General features: G+C 39.0%; 1 long non-coding RNA gene across 1 annotated transcript in view; it reads left to right on the forward strand.

The window, feature by feature from the left end:
• LOC133095202 (uncharacterized) overlaps positions 1-21,338 on the forward strand; it is a 38,731-nt gene extending 17,393 nt beyond the window's left edge. Inside the window, exons 2-3 of the long non-coding RNA XR_009701560.1 lie at positions 21,113-21,227; positions 21,322-21,338. This is a non-coding gene — a long non-coding RNA (uncharacterized LOC133095202). The remainder of the gene's footprint in view (positions 1-21,112; positions 21,228-21,321) is intronic.
• Positions 21,339-21,610: the final 272 nt, after the last annotated feature.

Raw genomic sequence — 21,610 nt, forward strand, 5'->3', positions numbered from 1 at the left:
AAAAATAAGATGAACTGATGGACAGAGAATTGGATAGATGGACAGATTTGTGATATAGTAGGTATAGTAAAATGTTAAATGTAGAACTTAGGTGGTAGGTATATGGTATTTATTGTAAAGTTCTTGTAAGTTTTTCTATAGGTTTAAAATGTTTCATAATAAATTATTGGGGGGAAAATTATGCAGCTGAAAAATATAGAGAAAAAAGTATTAGAGACATGAATCAAGTAGGTGACTCATATAAATAATATTCTATTTTTCTGGATTTGTGTGATGTTTGTGGTATTTGTCAGCTCTTTAAAATTTATAGTTTGTTATGATTTCTTTTCTCATTCTACATATTCATTTTCAAACCTAACTTTGTATTTGTAATTTTGTATTTTATTTTCTTAAAGAGGATCCCCAAATTGTATAAGCTTCAAGCTCCACAAAGCCTGGATCCACCCCGTCTGGTACACAGCCAACATTCTGAAATCTCTTTTCACATTCTCTTTGGAATCTCGTCTCCATTGTCCTTAAGGTTCTCTTCATCCTTCCTGTGTTGAAGCTCCTGTTTACTGGATTCTATGTCTTCTTATCTTCTTCATTCTTGTATTCACCCCCGTTTTGATGGACCATATATTCCAGTAGTTTCCAAAGAAAGCTTGCATGAGAAATTCATTTTTGGGACCTTGCAATTATGAAATTATCTTTATTTTATTCTCCAAGTTGACTGATAGCTTGTCTGAGTATAGAATTCTAGGTTGGAAATAATTTTCCTCCAGAATTTTGAAGGCAGTTCCCAGTTGTCTTCTATCTTTCAGTATGTTTATTGAGAAATCTAAAGTATTCTGATTTCTTTTCTTTTTTTTTTTTTTTTTGGCTGCGTTGGGTCTTCGTTGCTGCGCACGGGCTTTCTCTAGTTGCAGCGAGCTGGGGCTGCACTCTTCATTGCAGTGCGCAGGCTTCAGTAGTTGTGGCACGTGGGCTCAGTAGTTGTGGCTTGCGGGCTCTAGGGCGCAGGATCAGTAGTTGTGGTGCACGGGCTTAGTTGCTCCGTGGCATGTGGGATCTTCCTGGGCCAGGATCGAACCTGTGTCCCCTGCATTGGCAGGCGGATTCTTAACCACTGCGCCACCAGGCAAGTCCCCATTCTGATTTCTGATTCTTTATTTATGATCAGTTTTTCTATCTCTGGAAGTCTAAAGGAGCTTCTTTTTATTCCTAGAGTTCTGAAATTTCACAACGATGTGACTCAATGTGGGTCAATTTCCGTTCATTAATGCTGAGCACTAAGAGGGCCCTTTCAGTATGAAAATTCATGTCCTTACTATCTGGGAAATTTTAAAGAATTCATTTTTAAAAATAGTGTTCTCTCCTGTTTTTCTTTCCTCCTGTAATTCCTGGGCTAGTCTTCTATTTCTATTATCGTTTGTCTCTTATTTCCATCTCTTTGCCTCTTTGCTTTTCCTTCTGGGAGATTTCCTGAATTTTATCTTCAGTCTTTTTAATGAATTTTTCATTTCTTCTTCCCATTTTTCATTTCCAGGAATTCAGTTTTATTCATTGACTCCTTTAAAGAACATCTTTTTCTTTTTTTTCTTTTGAATTTTTTTTTTTTATACAGCAGGTTCTTATTAGTTATCTATTTTATACATATTAGTGTATATATGTCAATCCCAACCTCCCAATTCATCCCACCACCGGCCCTCCACCCCCCCCACCCCGCTTTCCTCCCTTGGTGTCCATATGTTTGTTCTCTACATCTGTGTCTCTATTTCTGCCTTGCAAACCAGTTCATCTGTACTATTTTTGTAGATTCCACATGTATGCGTTAATATACGATATTTGTTTTTCTCTTTCTGACTTACTTCACTCTGTATGACAGTCTCTAGGTCCATCCACATCTCTACAAGAACATCTTGTTCTTATTTTATGGTTTCAATAGGATACTGAAACTGAGGATATCAGTTATAGGTGTGGTTTTGGCTTGGTTTTGTTTTGTTGTTGGAGCTTTCTTCCCTCCTGTATAGCTTCGGTTTTATCCAGATTTCTTCTTTCTGTTACTTTTGGTCTCTATTTCTCATATTAGAGGCTGTAATCTGTGGTTGTTGGCTCATTTTTAAGAGTGGGAGACTAAAAATCTGATGAGATGCTCTGAAAGCATGAGTAGGGTGTATCAATTGTGAAATTTGCTGTAGGATGATCTGTCTGGGACGTTTTGCTGGGAAACCTCTGCTGTCAATATCTTTAGGTCTTTCCTCTTAGTCTTGCCAGATTTCTCATAGGAGACACTTATTCTCTTGCCTGGATGGTAAATGGCCCTATCTTTTCCCACTGTCAAGGGAGTAGTTCAATATGGCATCCAATATCAGAACTTGCAGGAACAGAATTCCCAGCCTCCCAAGTTGAGTCAGTTAAACTCATTGTAGACTAGAAGGGATGGATGTGTTCACTTTTATTGCTAAAAGGGCACTAGTATATATACATATTTTTAAAAATCACACCCAGTCATCTATGGTCTGTAAACATCAGTTACTATAGGCATTTGTTTCAGTCCATTACTTATTGTTGCCAATGGCTACAATAGTTGAATCCTTCCATAGCTGAGCTTACACCCATATAACTTTCTGTCTGCAAAGACTGTAAAATTGGACATTATTAATTAGAGTAAGTGGCTGTTCTCTATTATACATCCCACCATGGTTTGGGAGATTCTTATATGTTCAGTTTGTCCACAGCTGATGCATAAGGAGCGACCTCATGCTGTAAGGTTATGCTGCAAGGTTATGCTGCTTCCCAATGGAGGGAATAATGCCACATACATCAAGGATTGGTCTTTGACCAGCAGGAGCCATCATGAAAAGATACAAGATCAGAGGAGCTATACTAGAAAAGGAAAATACAATCAAAGACTTTTCAGATGATTTGGGGGATACTAAATTTGTGATTATGATCATATTCAGTGTTTCCTGGGCCTCCCTACTTCTCACCTTCCTGATTTGATTCCCAGATAGTAAGTTTATTATTTACCTACCATTTGGTTATAAGGAGTTTTAATTTTACTTTACTATTTCTGGTGAATTGTGAAATCATAAGTTTCTGTCCCAGATTACTCAGTGAATTATCATCAGACTGGTCGCCCATATTGTGTAAAACCCAAAAGGGAGAGGGAACTTTCATTTTAGACTCATATGTTTAGTTGTTATTTTTCCCAATTCATAATTCTTTTCCCACTCTGCCTCAACCCTTCACTTGTGCTTTATCAAAGCTAAGTTTAAAACTCTTTATTTGTATTTATCAGGCTCCTTCATAGGTGGCATCGCCAGATATAAGGTATCAGGAATGTCATATTTCTGCACAACTTTCTAAGTAAGCTCCCTAAGAGTTGATTCCATAATGGCCGTTTCTACCTAGTTAAGCATAAATTTTTCTGAGGTCATACTTTTGGCCTTGATAGGCTGGGCAGCAGGGAAAATGATCTACCTTTCAGCCATGGGCAGGGCGTCACCTCCAGGCACAGAAGTAGGTAGGGGAAGGCCAATCTCACAGGGCTGTTGAATGTAGCACATTGGTTGTTAAATACTTCAGACCCTTGCCCTTGCCAAGGCAGCATCCGTTTCCCTTTGATCACTGTGTGATCACTCCTGTGTCCACTTGCCGGCCTCCCTCATCTTGTCAGAATGTCTCCAGCTTTGTTCCAACAGGATTCCTTACCAAGGATTTGGTGGCATCCACAAGAGGAACCAGGAGCTTAATTTTGTCGGAATTGCCAGTCAGTTGAATCAAGCAGCCAAGCCAATGGTCTAAACATTAATCACTGCCCAGAAACTTGAATACCTGAGAGAATTTCCTGTGTTTGTCTCTAGAGCCCAGGTTCATGTCATGGGACTGCCTTTAATCTTGCAGTGGGATGAGACCCCCTCATTCTCCTCTCGAAACAGCCCCCTCCCCCCCCAGGCTAGGTGTAGGTTTTAAAGTGAGGTGGCAGAGCCACCCATACATCCGGCAGCGGCTCGAAGAAGACAGCGCTTCCTCAGCAATGATGCCGGTGTCTGCAGGGGGCGCTCTTGCCCAGGGCTGGCCTCTGCAGCGCCGGGAAGAGCGACGAACATAGGTGGGGCTGGGCTTTCGTATCCCTGGGGTTCCTCTTCTTTAACAATGGAGCTTGCATTTATTTGAACGTGACCTATTCCCACTGCACAGCTTGGGACGCAGAAGTACTTGATGTCCATTTGTTGTTTTAGATTCAATAAGCAGCTGGTAACTGACATTCAAAGGGAGAAAGGGGTCCGGCATCCTCAGGACCGGAAGCCTGAGGCCAATTCCTTCCTCTCCCTCAGGAATCCCAAAGAGGCTCTAGCCTCCATTAGCCAAGGAGGCGCACCTCCTACACTGATGGATGATATGGACCCAGAGGAAGAGCAGCAGGTACAGCTGTCTATAAGGCTTCCGAGGCAGTGTGTGGTTCAGACTCTATGCAAATTCTGATACAACACCCAAACATCCAGGGTCCAACATGACCATTAAAATCTATGCCTGCTTTTAGGTGGCAAGGTGCTTGAAGAACAAAAGCCTCTGCCTGGTCCCAGGTGAATGCCTCTACGCTCCAGAGATAGAGCCAAGCTGTATCTTTAAGGGCCTCTGAATTTTCTCCTGGTGGATAATGCATCCCTTTTCAGTCAAAAAAACAAGGGAAGACAGAGCTTCAGGCACAGTTGTTTCTGAATCATCCCTAATTAATATGTCATAAGTTAATCAAGTAACTTCAATATCTGAACTAGGCCACCTGTTGAAATCCTGCTTTATCAGATGTGGCTCCTGGAGAACTAATATTTCACTGTGGCAGGACCAAGGGAATTGCTGCCCTTGCCAAAGGAAGGGTCATTATAAGTAGGTTGTCAGATTTAGCAAATACAAATACGGGACACTGAGTTACATTTGAATTTCAGAGAAACAACAAATGATTTTTTTGTGTGTGTGTGTAAGTATCTCCCAAATGTTGCATAGGATGTACTCACACTGAAAATCAATTTTTTTTCTAAAATTCAAGTGCTAAGTGGGTGTCCTGTATTTCATCTGGCAACCCTAACTGTAAAAAGAAAGTTCAAACAATCTAAAAACTAAGATCCTGCAAGCAGCGCAGCGCAGCCAAAACAAAACACAGCAAAGCAAAACAAAACAAAACTTAGATTCTCAATCTCACTGGGCAGAGATAACCAGCATTAAGTTTCTCTGGATCTTAGTTTCCTTAACTGTAAAATGGGGATAATAATAGTATCAGCCTTATAGAGTGTCAATGGGGGTTAAATGAGTCTGGCACATAGAAGGCACTGAATTATATGTTATCAATTATGATAATTATTAATCATTAATATCATATATCATTCTTAAAAATTCAAATGGAGACATGTTATATGAATTGTTCTATACCTTGCTTTTGTTCACCTTTTATATCTTACTTATTCTTCTCCATAGATGTATAGAATTCTTTTTAAAAAATTAATTACTTGCTATTGATGGTCATTTATTTTCAACCCTTTTCTATTTGATTACTGCTTCAGTGAACATCTTTGTGCTGCAAGGATTGTCCAAAGGCACTTCTTCTGGGTAGTCTAGGCAGTGAGCCAGTCACAACTTGGAGCTGACCTCCACTCTCCTTCTCCTAGTGGGCGGGGCTACAACTGAACTCGTTGCCGGTGGAACCGGAAACCGGTCTCCCTCATCTAGGTGCTGGCACTTGGCTTTCACAGAGAACACAGTAAACAATGGCAAAAGGGCTGAGACTAGGATGCTTGGATGCAAAATTAAGAGGGTACTCAAATCTCAGTAATCAAGGAAAATAACATTTAATGCAATACTTTTAAAAATTAATGTTAATTGCAAAAAAAAAAAAAAAATCCATGATGAGCAAAATAACAAAATTTTAAATGAAGACGGGATCAGTAACAGTGCTATGCCAAGTCCTTTTGGATTATACATTAATTTTTATTTTAAAATATTTTATTAAAATATAATTTCTCTTGATTACTGTGTTTTTTGGTGCCCTCTTAAATTTTGCACCAGAGATGAGAGCCTTACTTGCCTCACTCTAATGTCTAGACTCTGGCTGGCACCATATCCAGGTGGCACAATGTCCAAGCTTGTGCTTCATTGATAAGGTGGTTCTCATGCTTGCCCTAAAAGAAGGGAGCCCCTCACGGCAAGGGGGTCCCTCCTATGGAACACGAACCCACATTGCATATACAGTAGGTTGCTTGGTCCTAGCACACCTCTCCGGGGGCAAATGGGTTGATGAGGATCACAGGCCTTCCCTTGCTGGCCCTGACTTTTCTTTTTCTTTCTTTCTTTCTTTTTTTTTTTTTAGTAGAAATGTATTTTTATAAGCTCAAGTTTTAAAAATGTTACTTATTACAGATTGATTCAGGGGGAATGCTAGGTGTACTCAGTTGAATGCAAAAATATGCATTCTTTAAATGTCTATTCTTTATCCTGAGTCCTGTTACACAACAGGAGTCACTCCTGAAGGGATCTAAGATGACAAATCTTGTTTACATGGTTTCATAAACATATAAGAATATATCTACAGTATAAAGAACTGCCAGTCCAAATGGTGTGTACACCACAAGTTTTGATAAATACAACCAATTTCCTCTCCTATGATAATGTATTAATTTACATTCCCACTAAAAGTTTGTGAGAATAACTGTTTCCCCATATTCTTGACAACATTGAGGATTGTGGCACTTCTTAATCTTTGCTAATTTTACAGATAAAATAGTGTTTCATTTTTGTTTTAATTTATAGTTCTTATTTATGAGCAAAACCAAGCACTTTAAATCTTTTTATGTGTTTATAAAACATTAATATGTTCTTCGGTAAGTAAGTTCCCTGGTCCCATTTTTCAAGTAGATTATTGATTTGTTAATACTCTTTATATATTAAGGGAAATGACTCTGGCTGTTATATGTATTGCAACTATTATCCCTGATTTTTTTTTGTTGGTCTTTTGACTTTTTAATGATTTTTTTTCACCTGTAGGAATGCTTTACATTTTTATGTAGTCAAAGTTATTAATATTTTTCTTTGTTGTACTGGATTTTGTATTTTATTTAAGTTGTTTCTCACAATGTTTATATGCTGTCTACCTATGTTTTCTTCTAGTACCTTTTATGGCTTTATTTCATCTATTTACATCCATCTAGGATTTACTTGGGAATAAAGTAAGAAAGACATCTACCTCTTTTCTCCTAAATGACTAACCAATATAATTCATTGAGAAACTATATTTTCCCCCACTGATTTGAAATGCCACCCATATCACATTTAACATTCTCATTTGTTTATGGGACTTTTCCTGAATGCTTTAATCGGTTATAATTGTGCATTCCTGAATCAGCACCAAATTGTTTCAAATAAGGAAGATTTGTAATGTGTTTTAGTATTCAATATTTGTTTTCCCTGGAGTTAATTATTGCCACCACCCACCCCCCTGCATTTGTTTAGTTGTTTTTCTTAATGTCTTTATCATTAATTCACTTCAAATTCTTTGCCAGTGTATAAAGCTCTTCTCAAGATTGATTATTTTATCAGTTTTAGCTTCCTGAAAAAAAATCTGGACTTGTTGGTCTGTATGCCTGGTGCATATTTGTTTGTCTTTGTCATTTGTCCTGGGGATTCCCTTGGCCTTTCTCCTGTGACAGAGCTCCAGTTTTTGGACATTAGACCTTCCTTTTTCTTGGTTTACTATCATGTTTTAGTAAAGCATATCATTCAATAGCTTCATAAGGAAGGATGCTTTGGAGGTAAATTTTTTCACAACTAAAAATGTCTTTACCTTACTCTCATACTTGAATTGCTAGGCATGGTACTCTAGGTTGAAAACCACTTTACTTCAGAATTTTGAAGACATTGTTCTGTTGCTTTCTAGCTTTCTCTTATAGAAGTCAGAGCTATTTTTATCCCTCATCTTTTGTATAGGCATTTTGTTTTCCTCTCTAGAAATTTGGAGGATTTTTTTTCTTTGTCCCCTTTGCTCTGAGATTTCACAATGATATGCCTTAGTACAGGTCTATTTTAATTCTTTGTTCTGAACGCTTTCAGTTTGGAAACTCATGCTCTCCAGTTCTGGGAAATTTTCTTGAATTACTTCTATAATGGTCTCCTCCCTTTTATGTTCACTGTTTATTCTTTCTGGAACTCGTATTGTTTTTGTATTGGGCCTCCTGGACCAGGCTTCTAATTTTTCTTGTCTTTTCTCTCTTATTTCCCATCTCTTTGTTTCCGTGCTGTACACTCTGGGAGATTTTCTCAATATCATCTTCCAAACATTCTGTAGGTTAAAAACAAATCTCTGATATCATGTCTTTAAATTTCAAGACCTCTCTCTCACTGTTTTTCTCTGAATATATTTTCTTTATAGCAGCGTATTCTTATTTTATGGATGCAATATCACAATAGCTTTTCATTTTTCAAAGGATATTAATGATAGTTTTTGTTTTGTTTGTTTTTGTTTTCCTCTCCTTGCATAATGGCCGTAATCCATTTCCTCCAAGTTCCTTTTTCTGTTTTCACATTTTGGTTTCTATGCTTCATGTTAGAAGTTTTCCTCGGATGCCTGGTGATCTTTGGTCATCTGCTCCTGTTTAAGCTGATTGGAAGCTTTGATGGTGCTGAGAAGGATTTGTTGCGTGCTGTCCTTTATATATCTTCATGTCTTTCCTTGTGAGCTGGTCAGATTCTCCAGTCTCCTCGTGGAATGGTGAAAAGCAGGCTGACATCTTCTAGGAGCAGAGGCAGAGGAGGGCAGAGGTTTCAGCATCCAGTACTTACACCTAACCCTGTTTTCTCTCTGGTACCCCTACCCTCAAGTGTGCCTAGTGTCCTCCAGACCAGAAGAGCCACCCCCTGCCCCCCAGATTTTCCCTTTACAGAGAATAAACCTCCAGTCTTTTGCTGTGGTGGGACAGGTAGTTGGGAGAGTATTTAGGCCTCTTAAACAGTATTTCAATCAGTTTTCTTTGTTTTATCCCTCCTTCAACCTCCAAATGTAACTAGTTCCACCAATTCCTGAGCCTTTGGGGGATTCTGTGGTATAATTGGTTTGCTTATTTTTCCCACTGCCACCTTAGAATTCTATTCTCTCAGGTCTGAGTCCTTTACTTATAGAACAGCTGTTCATTTTTGTACATTTATTTTGCAGTTAGACACTGTAGTGCATTTTCTTACTCTTAGGTCTTCAAAGTATACAATCACAACATCTGCAAATAATGAAAATTTTCTTTCCCTTAACAATTTTTATGCTTTCTATTTCTTTCCCTTCTATAATTGCATTGCCTTATACCTTCAGTACAACGTGAAAGAGCAGTGGCCATGTGGGCATCTTTGTCTTTTTCTAGGTTTACTGGGTGTCCTTTTAGAATTTCACCATTAAGCCTGATGCTGGTTTTGATATGACTGCATACATTTATTATGTTGAGGAAATAGTCCTCGTTTCTATTTAGAGATTTTTATCAGAAATTACTGTTGAATCTTTCAGATTCATGAGTGAAATTTGTCTGTAGTTTTCTTTCGGCTGCTGTGTTTTTCAGGGTTTGGTATCAGTGTGATACTGGTTTTGTAAAACAGTCTGAAAGCTTGCTTTCTCTCTTATGCTTTTGAACAGTTGAACAACATTGGAACTATCTGATGAGTAAATTTTAAAAATAATAGTGTCCAGTGCTTGAACAGATTGGCGCTGCACTATCCTTCAAATCAAATTATAGTTTGTAGGGTGATGCCTACCTCTAAGCAGATGTGTATTATAAGCTGTAGTATCAGCAGGCGCAAGAGAGGTAATATTGAATGAAAGATGTAAAATTTACTTTCTGGAAGCTTCAGGGAGCCGGAAAAGGAGGAGAAGGAAAAGGAAAAGGAGGAGGAGGAAGTTAATTGTATTGTTTGGACAAGAATTTAGTTCAGCAGAACCATGCTTCTCTTCAGCAGGCCTGATAACATAGGACAAAGGAAAAGGAATAATACTACTCCTTTCGCCACAGTCCTCAGACTTGGCCCACTATTCTGTGGTCTCCCCAGTCACCTTTGTAGAAACTTTCCCAGAGGAACCATGTGAGGCCCTCTCTGTACCACTGGAACAAGGTCTGGGGTTGCCACGTGCTGACAAACAGAAAAGCTCTGTGTTGGTTTAGGGACTCGATCATCCCTTTCTGTGATGAAAGATGGTGTTTGATACATTCTACCAGCTTGACTTGGCTGTCTAATTCAAGACCTAATGGCTTTTCAAAGTTTGTCTACCACCAGGAAAAATGCTGAGGTGGAAGGTTCTGGAAAGAGTTCAGTATGTTGTAAGTGAGAAATTTCTGGCTCTGTTTGCAAATGGAAGTTGCTGCCTCTAGAGGCTGAGCAGGGTGTCTGGGTGACTCTTGTAATTCTCTAATGTCCACAACTCTATGACATGGGGATGTTTTGAAGACGTCTTCATATTTTAATTGGGGCTTTGCACTTAGATCGTCTCTATACTCCCTTTAACTGTCATAATTGATGAGAGAGTCAGTAGAGTTCAAGTGACCAAGGACATAGACTCTGGATTCAGACAGACACTGTGAATCCCATTTCTGCTCTAATTAGCTATATGACCTTGGTCAAATTAATGAGCCTCTCAGAGCATCAGCTTATCTATAAAGAGGAGACGTCCTACTACCTACTTCATAAGGCTGATGTGAAAATGGAATGAGATATTGGGTATAAGGCTTCGGACATGGTGTCTTATTACAGGACTTATTATATGGAAGCTATTGTTAATGCTGCTAATATTATTCTATAAGCCTTCTGAGACTGATACTTATATCACGAAATAGGAGCTTTTGGAGAGATACTGGTAAAATCCAGGCCTATCTGGGAGTAGATGGGCGCTGAGGACCTGTCAGTCAGTCCTGTGGTCAATCAGAAGACCCTGATCCCTGACTCTCCACTTCTTGCTCCTGAGTCTTTTGTCTTAGGGAAAATGGCAGAGACTTTTTGGATGCTTAAGTTCTGTCCTCTGAAAGTAGACCAGACTCTTTTGTTTCTGGCTAGAGACTGGACTCTAGGTCTGCAAATCTGGTTGCTACTTCTGATTGGTCATCAAAAGAACAAAGGCCACCTCAGGGGAGTCGCTGCTCCCTGTGCCATCTGAGCTTTCTCTGGTCATCACAGTGCCCCCTCGCACTTTCTGGATAACACTGTGCAGCTCAGCTTCCCTTCCCTTTGACTCCAGCCACCTGTTGAGTCCTTTTTCTGACTAGTCAGCTAGGTTCCCAGGAATAGCCTAGACTGGCTACAGATGAAGAAGTTTGTTCCCTTCTTCCCCCACTCTACCTTCTCTGCAATGTCCCCTCTTGCTCCCCCAGGGATCCCCCAGTCCCCATCTCCTTCCGTTACCCTGTGTTTACATTCTTCTTCCCATTAAAGTCAGATTTTATATCTTCTATTCACAAAATTTAATAAGTGAATCAAATTACTGGGAGTGCGTGTTGGGCTCTTTTGCTGGTAATAAGGAGTCTTCCTCGGTTTACCACAAATAATTCCCTTACCCCCAGTGGGAGGGTGGGGTACACAATTATTGCAAGGAGTCCACATGGTAATTAATCAGGGCTCTGCAGGCACCTACAGTAGTTTCCCAGCTGGGCTTCACTGGAATTAGAACACAGCTCAGAGACCGGAAGGGGGTTCAGGACCCAGAGCTCTAAGGACAGTGATGTGTCCCCACCTGGGCAGGAGACTGCCCACTCCCCAGCATGACAGTGACACAGCCCCCTTCTGCCTCTGCTTCTCACACTTCTGTCACTACCAGCCTACCTCTCACTCTTCTTTTCTCTGCCTCATGGCTTCTGTTCTCTCCAAGCTTCTGCTTATTGAGAGTTCTGGGCCTCTATGGCGTCTACTACCTCGTGATACTGCCTCCTGTCTGATGAGCAGGCGTTTTCATAGCATAGCTCTGTGCTGGCTGGGCCACACTCACTGTGTTGGTTTCCCACCTCTGGTCCATCCATCTGTGGCCATGGAAGACATGTGGTTCTGTCTGGGGCTTTGCTCCTCTGCACAGGGATGTGGCAGGGCCATGACTGTGCCCAGCACTCTGAACTTGGCTTTATCCAGGAAACGCTGTTATCCTTCCCACAAGCACAGAAGGGTTAAATTGGAATTTCAATGATTCCCAAACCAAGTGAAAGCAGACTCTCATGGGCAAATTTTTACAAATGCAAATTTCTAGGAGCCACTCATCTGTAAAATGGAGACGATAATAACACTTACTAGATTGATGTGATCTATTCTTTTTTTTTTTTTCCAGAATTTTTTGTGTGCTATGTTTGTTATGAAAAACAGTTGGAAATCTAATGCCCCCCAAATAGGAATTTGTTAAATCAGTGGTTTTCAAGGTCTGGGAAGAGAGAGAGGAACAGTATATCCTAAATGCTTGGGGAGCCCCATCCCTGATCTATGTCACCAGAATGGAGGCAGGGATTGAACTTCCCAGATTATATACCAGCTGCAACCCCCAGCCCCCAAAGCACTGCACTAAGTGACCTACAGTAATATATCCTTAAAATGGGATCTCATGTAACCAGTCAAAACGATCTTGCAGGCGTGTATTTTTTTTTAACATGCAAAGGAGGTCATGATGGATCATTGAATAAAAAGAGCAGATTATAAATCAGCGGTAGGAATTTTTAGAGAAAAGGTACATATAGGTATTTATGAATAATGAAGCATATGGAATATTAAAAGTATGTTTGGCAGACCTGCTACATTAGCATTACCTGGGAGCTTCATAGAAATGAAGAATCCGGGACCTCACTCCAGACCTACTCAATCAAAGTATGCATTTTTGACAAGATCAACACCTGGTTGGTGTGCAGAGTCAAGTCTGAGACTCATTGCTCTAGGACACTGGCTCTTGTCTTGGGTGCTCATCAGAATTCACCTGGGGAGCATTAAAAAAAATCCTGATGCCCAGGTAGCACCCAGGCCAATTAAATCGCAGTCTCTGTGGGTGGGACTGGGCATCGTATATCTTGGAACTCTCAGGTGATGCCGAGGAGCAGCCAGGGTCGGAAACACCAGCTGTGAGACGACACCCCAGCCGTTAGACTGCTTATTCTGTGGATGGTGCCAACCTCGTGCTTCTGATTTTGTTCTTTCTGCTTTTCTATATTTTCTGATTTTTGTTTAGGAAGCGTGCATTATTTTTATAGTGATTAAAAAAAAGTTATTTTAAATTAAAAAACCCGAAATGAATGCAAGGCTCATCTGAAGTTTAGACAGCAACCTTGAAGTGAGGAAGATGTTTCAGAGCAGGATTCACCATAGAAAGGGGAGTAGAGGGCACATGCTCCCAGGTTGGGGGAGGGAGAGTGATAACAAAGCAATATGTTGTGCTATTTCTTTTAGTTTTAGTCATGATATTGAACTTTTAAAATTCTGTTTCGAAATAAAAACGATCAAAGAAAGCATGAGCTTTTAATGTTTAGCAAAAGGGAACATGGGTTAAATGTTGAAAAACCCTGTTTTAGAGGAAAAAGAGAAGTCATTCCATTTGCCACCTGACCTGGTGCATCTCTTCCCCTTAAAAGAAACTAAACGTTGCTGAGAGCTCGCTAACCACCAGCATCATAATAGGCATTTCATTATCCTTGCAATAATGCCGAAGAGCAGCATTACCGTGTCCCCATTTTAAGGGAGACTGAGCCCTACAGAGGTTACTTAATTTGCATGTAACCCCTAGCCTTGCCAATATGGCAGCCACTGGCCACACACTGAGCACTTAAAACAAGGCTGACCCGAATTGATATGTGCTGTAAGCATAAAATAGGCACCAGATTCCAAAGGCTTAGTACGAAAAAACCTGTAAAATAGCTCATTAATAATGTTTCATATTAATTACACATGGAAGTGATATTGTTTTGGATGTATTGGGGATAAAACTTTATTTCAGCTATTTCTTTTTCCCTTTTTAAATGTGGCTACTAGAAATTTTAAAATTATTTACGTGGCTTGCCTTTTGTGGTTCATACTTTATTTCTAGCCAGGCAGAGGCAACTAGGAGTTAGACCCAGGGGGATTATTTGTTGTTTATTCTCTTTGGAACCCTTCTAAGAGCGGAGGAAGAGGTGAGAGAGGAAGCAGCCTCTCCCTGTCTGATTGAGGATTGGATGGAAAAGAGGTTAAAATCAGTTTGAGGGCATCCCTGCCAACTTTCTTTAGCGTACTGGTTCTCAGCCTCAGCTGAACTTTGGAATTTCCTGGAGAGCTTTTTAAAATCCTGATGTTCAGCCACACTACTGTCTGATCAAATCAAAATCTCTAGAGAATCTCTATTTTCCAAGATACCAAGGTTCAGCCAAGATTGAGAACAACGGCTTTAGCCAGATTTTTTAATCCTTCCTCCCTGGGAACAAACTACAGCTGTCTAGGAAAGTAGGCTAGCAACTTTTAGAAAGCAGAGACCTTAGATGATATTGAGGGGTGTTATTTGGGTCGTTATATACTTTCTTTAAGATTAAAAAAAATGAGGTTGCTTTATTTCTGCTTTGTGAATTAATCTTGAAAGAACAGGGTGGGTTTAGTTATCTTGAAAATTCAGTCTCTTGGCCACTAGGGGGATTGGATTAAAACACTTGCAGAAGGATAAGCCTTTGTCCCTTGGAGAAACTCCTTAGAGTGGAGGTAAATTGGCACTGTCATCCTGGTAGGCAAAGGAGCAGCTTGTATTGCTACTTTTTAACTTTTATTTGACTTAAATCCTATAGCTGAAAGGACTTGACCTTTGTTTTGGTTTTTTTTTTAATTGGGGTATAGTTGTTTTACAATGTTGTGTTAGTTACTACTGTACAGCGAAGTGAAGTAGAGTTCACTGTGCTATACAGCAGGTTCTCATTAGTTATCTATTTTATACATATTAGTGTATATATGTCAATCCCAATCTCCCAATTCTTCCCACCTCCAATTACTCCCCTTGGTGTCCATACGTTTGTTCTCTACATCTGTGTCTCTATTTCTGCCTTGCAAACCGGTTCATCTGTACCATTTTTCTAGATTCCACATATATGCATTAATATACAATATTTGTTTTTCTCTTTCTGACTTACTTCACTCTGTATGACAGTCTCTAGATCCATCCACATCTCTACAAATTGAAAGGGCTTGACCTTTGTGTCAATGAAAAGTGATATAATCTTTCTGAAGATCACTTTAGCAATATAATTATAGAAAATATTTATGGAGGGCTCGCTCTGTGTCAGACACTGTGCTCAGTCCTTCACACACATTATCTCATTGAAATCCTCACAACAACCAGATGCAGCAGGTACAATTATTATCTTAATTTCAGATTAAAAAAACACAAGGGCTGGAGGGATTAGAGAACAAACCCCATGGCCACAGAGCTGGAAAATAAAAGATTTGAACCCAAGCAGTCTGTCCCTAGAACCTGCCTCTTAACCTCTAAATGATATCATATAAAATATACTTAGACTTTGCCCCGTGATTTTAGTCCTAGGACTTTACTCAAGGAAATGATCAGACAACAGCACAATTCAGAACACAACTAGATCTAGAAAAATCTCAATGTCCCTATTCTTGTAGGAGACTAAACAGATTAGTGTATCGCCATAAAATGAAAAAATATGTAACAGCTAAGAGTACTGATATAGAAGTGATGTATTGAAATGGAAAAAATCTTCATGAAGTATTATTAAGTTAAAAAAGCAATTTAGAAAACATATACAGCACAATATCCAGAAAGAAAAAGCCAGCGGGTATGTGTGTAGGCGGGAACACTAAAACATTAACAGTGGCTATTTTTCGAGGGAATATCAGGAATTTTAACTTTCCTCTTTACATTTTTCCTTATATTCTAATTTTTTCATAATGTCTTTTCAGGCAGTAATTTTTTTAGAGCAATGCAAACGAAGATATTTCAGGATATGAAAGAACAATGCCTGCTTAAAGGAAGTGAAAGGAGTTAGTGGGAACATCTTTGAGGTGGTCCTGGGCACTAAATTTAGCACTAGAACTCTGGCAGCCAAAGGAAAAAGAGAAACATGTTGGTTGTACAAATTTCATAGTATTTCATCTAATGTTTTATGAGAGAGTCTCTTAGGTGGTTTTCTGCATTTCTAACTGTTTACTCTTGTGAACTTCAGAGTGTGCGACCCTAAATAGATGCTCCACGCATATCCCAATTCTCTGTTACCAAGTGCCCTGAACTTGATTGAACTTGTGTTCACTGAGTACCTGCCATGTACCAGGCTGGGGGCTGAGTGCTAAATCTTCTCTTCCTTGCAACAAAACTCTGATTCATACCTTCCGCTCATCCCCCACCTGGAGTCCCATCCCATGCAAATGCTTCTGGTTCTAAAGTCTAGTTCAAGCACCGCTACTAGAGCCTCCAGTGCAAGCCAATCGTCCCCTTTTGAGATGCCTATCGTACCACCAGTCCTCATGGGACAATTCAGTACATACACATTCCCTCATCTTTTCATAAGCATTCACTATGTCTCCACTATTAGACCGGAAACAACCTGGGAACATGGGCCTATTTTCTCTTATGTATAGAACTCTGGAATTCTAGCATTTTAGAGTTTGAAGTGGATGCCTGACAGCTGGGATGACCAATGCACCCTGGTTTGCCTGGGTCTTTCCTGGTTTTAGCACTGAAGGTCCCATATCCGGAAAACCTACTTAATCCTGGCAAGACAGCTGGGTACTTTCTGGGTACTCACTAATTATTACTTGATTAGTTGGATTATTATTTATTTTATTAGTTGGATTATTTTATATTTTATATAGGTACTTTCTGGGTACTCACTAATTATTACTTGATTAGTTGGATTATTTTATATGGTAAAATGCCTACTGGGCGCATTCCCATTTTTAGCTATATATTGACAAAATAATAACCCCTGTATTAACATGGCTCTCTCTACTGCTGTGTTAGTATAATCTTCAGGCAAACTCTGAAAGCAGGAAAAGGCAAGGGTTATTAGTCCAGCTGAGAAAAGTAAGGCAGAGAAGAGTTTTGTAAATTTTTCCAGGTATTAAGTGAGCAGTCAAAATTATGAATTAGGTCTTTTGATTCCTATTCAGGGCTCCCTGGAATTTGAAAATACCCACCATGGAGCTTCCATTGTTTTAAATAATTGCACAAGATTTTTGTGAAGAAAAACACAAATTGTAGTTTGAGATCCAAAGGGCTTGCATAAATGGAACATGGAATATCATCATCTTTCTAAATGGAACAATTCAATATTATAAAGATTATTTCCCCAAAATTAGTTAATAAGTTGAATGCAGTTTTAACAAAAATTCCAACAAGATTTTTCTTAGAACGTGACAAAATTATTCTGAAGTTCGTCTGCTTACAATACCCACTGAAGAAGAGTTCAAGAAAATTTTGAAAAGGAACAGTTGTGAAGGGGGATAATTGTACTTCTAGGTTTTAAAAGTTATTAAACCACAGTGCTTTAAGCAATGAGGTGTTGGCACAGAATTGATTGATCAGTGGAATGAAATAAAAAGTCCAGAAAGAGAACCCAAAGCATCTTAGAAATTTGGTATATGATAAAGCTGGTTTAGGTCAATGGGGAATGATTATTTAGTAAATGATGTTGGGCAAATAGACCGATCATTTAAATGCAAATAGGGACTTCCCTGGTGGCGCAGTGGCTAGGACTCTGTGCTCCCAATGCGGGGGCCCAGGTTTGATCCCTGGTCAGGGAACTAGATTCCACATGCATGCTGCAGCTAAGAGTTTGCATGCCACAACTAAGGAGGCCTGGAGCCGCAACTAAGGAGCCCTCCTGCTGCAGCTAAGACCCGGTGCAACCAAATAAATAAATAAATATTTTTTAAAAATAAATGCAAAAAAATTAGGGCTCTATCTCTCCCAAAGTGCCCAAATAAATTAACTTTTAATGTAAAAAAAATAACGCTGCAAAAGAATCAGAAGAAGAACCAGTGAATGTTTATGTGATCTTTGGGAGAAGAAAACCTTTCTAAATATAACATGAAAGGCAGACATCATAAGGGTGAAAACAGATTAAATTTGACTATATGAAAAATAAATTTTTAAAAGGTTTAATAGAAATGACAATGTGGGAAAAACCTTTGCTGTGTATACGACAATTTGAAAGAAGTCTTACAAATCATTAAGAAAAAGATAAACATACTAATAGAAAAATGGCAAAGTACACAATTTGCCACAGAAGTACAAATTATTAAAAGTTCTATCTCCTTAGTAAGCAAATGAAAGTACATAAAAACCAAAAAGTTCTCCCCCTCCATTTTTTATCTTACCTAATCATATTGAAAAAAAACAATTTAAAACCATAATATCCTTTGCTGATGGGAGAATAAATCAGCAGCCTTCCTGTAAGGCCAGTTGTAATAGGAATTAAAGCCTTATTAACCTGTGTTCATTATGATCCAGCAATTCCACAACTATGTATATTTTTAAGTAATAATCAAAAATATGTACAGATACCTCTTTATAACTATGTGTGTGGGAATTTTATTTATTGTAGTTGAAAGGAGGAAACAACTTAATGTCTAGTTCTAGGGAATTGGTTGCATAAATGACAGAATATTGCTCCAGTAGAATGAGAGGCAATTATACACATATACTTCACAGTTAATGTTGTAGAAGAATATTTAAGGACATGAAAAATATTCATGACGATGTATATTGCTAAGTGAAAAAAAGCATGTTACTAGGCTGTATTCATAGCATGATCCTGTGTTTACACACATATGTAAACATATACACAGAACATGACTTGTGCATTACAAATGATTTGTTCTTTATTTTTACGTTTTTGCATTTCTACTGTACACATTTATTGACTTTTTAATAAGAAAAATTAATAATTACTATTAATTACTGTTAAAGAGAACTTAGATCCTGGGTCAGTGTTTTTTTTGAGGGTATGGAATTGTTTGTGTGCTATGATATATACTTCTGTAATACTTGAATTTTGTTTACTGAATTTGATCATTTTTATAGTCAAAAGGAAACAATTTTAAAAAATTAAGAAAGGGCTGGGGAACAAAGAAGTTCATACTCTTTAATCCAACAATTAAACTTTTAGAAACGTTCTTAACCCTGAATATGAGTAAATATTTATACAGAGATTGCTCATCATAGCAGTATTTACAACAGAAAAAACAAACAAAAACCTGATAAAAAACATATAAGCACCATTTAAACAATACAGAGCTAGATAAATTATGACAGGCCCATTAGATGAACCTACAGCAGCATAGTGAAGTCAACATGAATCCAGCCTGCCTAGATTCAAATCTCAGCTCCACCACTTACTTGCTGTGTGACTTTGCACAAGTTACTTAACCTCTCTGTTTCAACTTCCTCTAGTAAAATGAGGATAACAGTAGTTCCTACATCATTGGATGGTTATGAGGATTTTGAAGTCAGAGCCCATGCAGGAAACAGATGACACACTCAAATTAGATAATTTGAGTAGAGTGTAATAAAAGGACTCTTTACAGAGGTGTGGACAGGGTGTAGTGAAACCACCAAGGATAGTGCAGTACTCTGGACAAGTAGTAGTAGGAAGTCATAGGGAGCAGTTGGGCAGGTATTGGAACCTGGAGAGAGAGAGAGTTCCTAGGAGGAGCTGTGCTCTTTGTGAAAAGCCCAGTGACCCTTCATACCTTAACCTCACCCTCCAGGCTTCTTCTGAGACATCTGTGATAAGTCTGCCACTGCTGCAATAATGGTGCATATAAACAACCCCAAATCTCACTGGCTACAAACTGCAGACATTTGTTTTTCTCACTCCCAGGTTGACTGAAGCAGCTCTGCTTCAGGCTTTGGGTTGTCTGGGTTCAGGTTAGCTTCCTGGGCCTCTTATTTTGGGAACAGCCACCAAGAGGCCAAACCAAACAGGCAAGTCCTTTTCAGGCCTCTGCTCACACCAAGTGTGCAAACATTCCATTGGCCAAAGCATGTCCCATGACTGAGACTAAAGTAAATAGAGTAGAGCTATTTATATTCCACATACTCTAGTAGAAGGCAAACTCCCATGGCAAATCCTAACACAGGGAGCGAGGAAGAGAGTGGTGTTGGGAATGATAATCCAATGACAACTTGTCATTGGCCAAATCCAAGGAAGTGAGAGGGCACAGAAGCCGGGTGATGCAGTCTGTACAGGTCGGCCTTCGGGGGCATAGAGCAAGGTGGAAGAGGGTAGAGTGGTCTGGAGAGGCAAACAAAAATATCTGTGCAGGATTACATGAGTTAATATTTTTAACGAGTTTAGGATAGTGACTGGCCTGTAAAAAAATACTATATTAAGTGTTAAATGAAATAATAAAATATGGTGCCATTGGAAATGATGTTTTCAAGAATATTTAATTAAACATTTAAAATGTTTATAATTAACTGTTAAATGAAAGAGGTTATAGAGCAGGTGTACATTATAATATCATTTAAAAATACAATATACCTAGAAGAAAGACTGGGAGGAAACGTAGCAAAATAATAATGTTGTTGCTGGGAGGTAGAATCATGGGGAATTTTTTCCTTTCTCTGCTCTGTGTTCAGAAATAGGTTGCCACATACGATCTCATCGGTTGTGCACTGCACAACTCCAGGAGCCCCATTTGTCCCTCTGCACACCTTCAGCTTATACAACCTCCTTCATTGCCCACAGCTTCTAAAACACATGTATTACTCTTGTGTAAGCAAATAAATGCAATAAAAATTGCAACCTTGCTTTTTCTCTCTAAAACTCTTCAAAGACAACAGAAATTGACCTAGTTTGGCATTTTCACTAGAGTGGCAAAGAAATTATTCCAGTATAGTTGTCCTTCAGGATCCTGGGGGAATGGTACCAGGACCCCCATGGGTACTAAAATTCATGGATGTGCAAGTCTCTTTTATACAATGGTGTAGTAGTTGCATATAACCTACACAATCCTCCTGTACACTTTAAAGCATCTCTAGATTACTTATAATACCTAATCCAATGTAAATGCTATGTAAATAGTGTGCAGCAAGTTCAAATTTTGCTTTTGGGAACTTTCTGGAATTTTTTCCCCTGAATATTTTTGATCTGTTGTTTGGTTGAATCTGCAGATGTGGAATCCACGGATAAGGAGGGCCGATTGTGCTCTAAGATGATTGTTATAAGGCACACTCACCAACGCTTGAGGCAATCGAGGTTATACAGTCACCGTTGCAGAACTGAAAGGTATTTCTTCATGCATGTCGTATAAATAGAGAAAACATGTTTGGCCTGCGTGAGTTACTACAACTTTTAAAATCCTGTAATATATCTTCTTTAGCGGAGAAATTCAGAACTGCTGGATCAGAAATGATGAATATAAGAATGGGATATTCCTACTAAATCCACAATGGAGAAGATTTAAGGTAAAATGAAAGCTTCCCTCTCCATGCCCAAGATGAAATGAGCCTAGCTCTTTTTTTTTTTTTTTTTTTAAGAAGAATTTAAAAAAATTTTTTACTTATGGCTGTGTTGGGTCTTCGTTTCTCTGCGAGGGCTTTCTCTAGTTGTGGCAAGCGGGGGCCACTCTTCATCGCGGTGCGCGGGCCTCTCACTATCGTGGCCTCTCT

Source organism: Eubalaena glacialis, chromosome 7 (assembly GCF_028564815.1).
Source record: "Eubalaena glacialis isolate mEubGla1 chromosome 7, mEubGla1.1.hap2.+ XY, whole genome shotgun sequence".
NCBI classification, from domain to species: Eukaryota; Metazoa; Chordata; class Mammalia; order Artiodactyla; family Balaenidae; genus Eubalaena; species Eubalaena glacialis.